At 50.5% G+C, this 3411-nt stretch overlaps 1 non-coding gene across 1 annotated transcript; it reads right to left on the bottom strand.

The window, feature by feature from the left end:
• Positions 1–2333: 2333 nt before the first annotated feature.
• Positions 2334–2408, bottom strand: Trnas-cga. Its single transcript has one exon. It is a non-coding gene; the product is annotated as a tRNA-Ser (tRNA).
• Positions 2409–3411: the final 1003 nt, after the last annotated feature.

The following is a 3411-nucleotide window of genomic DNA, read 5'->3' as shown; positions in this document are numbered from 1 at the left end:
AAGTCTCACGCCCGGTACTCACAGCTTTACTTCTGCCAGTACCTCGTCTCCTACCTTCCAAACTTTACAGAAGTTCTCCTGCTAACCTTGCAGAACTAGCACTCCTGAAATAAAGGATATTGCGGAGACATGGCTTAGCCACAGCCTGGGGGATGTTTCCAGAATGAGATTTTCACTCTGCAGCGGAGTGTGCGCTGATATGAAACTTCCTGGCAGATTAAAACTGTGTGCCCGACCGAGACTCGAACTCGGGACCTTTGCCTTTAGCGGGCAAGTGCTCTACCAACTGAGCCACCGAAGCAAGTCTCAGGCCCGGTACTCACAGCTTTACTTCTGCCAGTACTTCGTCTCCTACCTTCCAAACTTTACAGAAGTTCTCCTGCTAAACTTGCACAACTAGCACTCCTGAAAGAAAGGATATTGCGGAGACATGGCTTAGCCACAGCCTGGGGGATGTTTCCAGAATGAGATTTTCACTCTGCAGCGGAGTGTGCGCTGATATGAAACTTCCTGGCAGATTAAAACTGTGTGCCCGACCGAGACTCGAACTCGGGACCTTTGCCTTTCGCGGGCAAGTGCTCTACCAACTGAGCCACCGAAGCAAGACTCACGCCCGGTACTCACAGCTTTACCTCTGCCAGTACCTCGTCTCCTACCTTCCAAACTTTACAGAAGTTCTCCTGCTAACCTTGCACAACTAGCACTCCTGAAAGAAAGGATATTGCGGAGACATGGCTTAGCCACAGCCTGGGGGATGTTTCCAGAATGAGATTTTCACTCTGCAGCGGAGTGTGCGCTGATATGAAACTTCCTGGCAGATTAAAACTGTGTGCCCGACCGAGACTCGAACTCGGGACCTTTGCCTTTCGCGTTCAAGTGCTCTTCCAACTGAGCCACCGAAGCAAGACTCACGCCCGGTACTCACAGCTTTACTTCTGCCAGTACCTCGTCTCCTACCTTCCAAACTTTACAGAAGTTCTCCTGCTAACCTTGCAGAACTAGCACTCCTGAAAGAAAGGATATTGCGGAGACATGGCTTAGCCACAGCCTGGGGGATGTTTCCAGAATGAGATTTTCACTCTGCAGCGGAGTGTGCGCTGAAATGAAACTTCCTGGCAGATTAAAACTGTGTGCCGAACCGAGACTCGAACTCTGGACCTTTGCCTTTCGCGGGCAAGTGCTCTACCAACTGAGCCACCGAAGCAAGACTCACGCCCGGTACTCACAGCTTTACTTCTGCCAGTACCTCGTCTCCTACCTTCCAAACTTTACAGAAGTTCTCCTGCTAAACTTGCAGAACTAGCACTCCTGAAAGAAAGGATATTGCGGAGACATGGCTTAGCCACAGCCTGGGGGATATTTCCAGAATGAGATTTTCACTCTGCAGCGGAGTGTGCGCTGATATGAAACTTCCTGACAGATTAAAACTGTGTGCCCGACCAAAACTCGAACTCGAGACCTTTGCCTTACGCGGGCAAGTGTTCTACCAACTGAGCCACCGAAGCAAGACTCACACCCGGTACTCACAGCTTTACTTCTGCCAGTACCTCGTCTCCTACCTTCCAAACTTTACAGAAGTTCTCCTGCTAACCTTGCAGAACTAGCACTCCTGAAAGAAAGGATATTGCGGAGACATGGCTTAGCCACAGCCTGGGGGATGTTTCCAGAATGAGATTTTCACTCTGCAGCGGAGTGTGCGCTGATATGAAACTTCCTGGCAGATTAAAACTGTGTGCCCGACCGAGACTCGAACTCGGGACCTTTGCCTTTCGCGGGCAAGTGCTCTACCAACTGAGCCACCGAAGCAAGACTCACGCCCGGTACTCACAGCTTTACTTCTGCCAGTACCTCGTCTCCTACCTTCCAAACTTTACAGAAGTTCTCCTGCTAACCTTGCAGAACTAGCACTCCTGAAAGAAAGGATATTGCGGAGACATGGCTTAGCCACAGCCTGGGGGATGTTTCCAGAATGAGATTTTCACTCTGCAGCGGAGTGTGCGCTGATATGAAACTTCCTGGCAGATTAAAACTGTGTGCCCGACCGAGACTCGAACTCGGGACCTTTGCCTTTCGCGGGCAAGTGCTCTGCCAACTGAGCCACCGAAGCAAGACTCACGCCCGGTACTCACAGCTTTACTTCTGCCAGTACCTCGTCTCCTACCTTCCAAACTTTACAGAAGTTCTCCTGCTAACCTTGCAGAACTAGCACTCCTGAAAGAAAGGATATTGCGGAGACATGGCTTAGCCACAGCCTGGGGGATGTTTCCAGAATGAGATTTCCACTCTGCAGCGGAGTGTGCGCTGATATGAAACTTCCTGGCAGATTAAAACTGTGTGTCCGACCGAGACTCGAACTCGGGACCTTTGCCTTTCGCGGGCAAGTGCTCTACCAACTGAGCCACCGAAGCAAGACTCACGCCCGGTACTCACAGCTTTACTTCTGCCAGTACCTCGTCTCCTACCTTCCAAACTTTACAGAAGTTCTCCTGCTAACCTTGCACAACTAGCACTCCTGAAAGAAAGGATATTGCGGAGACATGGCTTAGCCACAGCCTGGGGGATGTTTCCAGAATGTCCCGAGTTCGAGTCTCGGTCGGGCACACAGTTTTAATCTGCCAGGAAGTTTCATATCAGCGCACACTCCGCTGCAGAGTGAAAATCTCATTCTGGAAACATCCCCCAGGCTGTGGCTAAGCCATGTCTCCGCAATATCCTTTCTTTCAGGAGTGCTAGTTCTGCAAGGTTAGCAGGAGAACTTCTGTAAAGTTTGGAAGGTAGGAGACGAGGTACTGGCAGATGTAAAGCTGTGAGTACCGGGCGTGAGTCTTGCTTCGGTGGCTCAGTTGGGAGAGCACTTGCCCGCGAAAGGCAAAGGTCCCGAGTTCGAGTCTCGGTCGGGCACACAGTTTTAATCTGCCAGGAAGTTTCATATCAGCGCACACTCCGCTGCAGAGTGAAAATCTCATTCTGGAAACATGCCCCAGGCTGTGGCTAAGCCATGTCTCCGCAATATCCTTTCTTTCAGGAGTGCTAGTTCTGCAAGGTTAGCAGGAGAACTTCTGTAAAGTTTGGAAGGTAGGAGACGAGGTACTGGCAGAAGTAAAGCTGTGAGTACCGGGCGTGAGTCTTGCTTCGGTGGCTCAGTTGGTAGAGCACTTGCCCGCGAAAGGCAAAGGTCCCGAGTTCGAGTCTCGGTCGGGCACACAGTTTTAATCTGCCAGGAAGTTTCATATCAGCGCACACTCCGCTGCAGAGTGAAAATCTCATTCTGGAATGATCTTCTTCCCAGAAAAGGTAACACTCTCACGGTTTCTACGAAGTGCAGCAAAGAGATGGACAGTAGAGACTACTTGCTTTGTAAAGTTACTGAGCTGCTAAATTTTCTCATAAGTCTCGTGAATGTTTATTTTC

This window comes from Schistocerca americana, chromosome 2 (assembly GCF_021461395.2).
Source record: "Schistocerca americana isolate TAMUIC-IGC-003095 chromosome 2, iqSchAmer2.1, whole genome shotgun sequence".
NCBI classification, from domain to species: Eukaryota; Metazoa; Arthropoda; class Insecta; order Orthoptera; family Acrididae; genus Schistocerca; species Schistocerca americana.
This window is presented reverse-complemented; position numbering and strand designations above follow the sequence as displayed.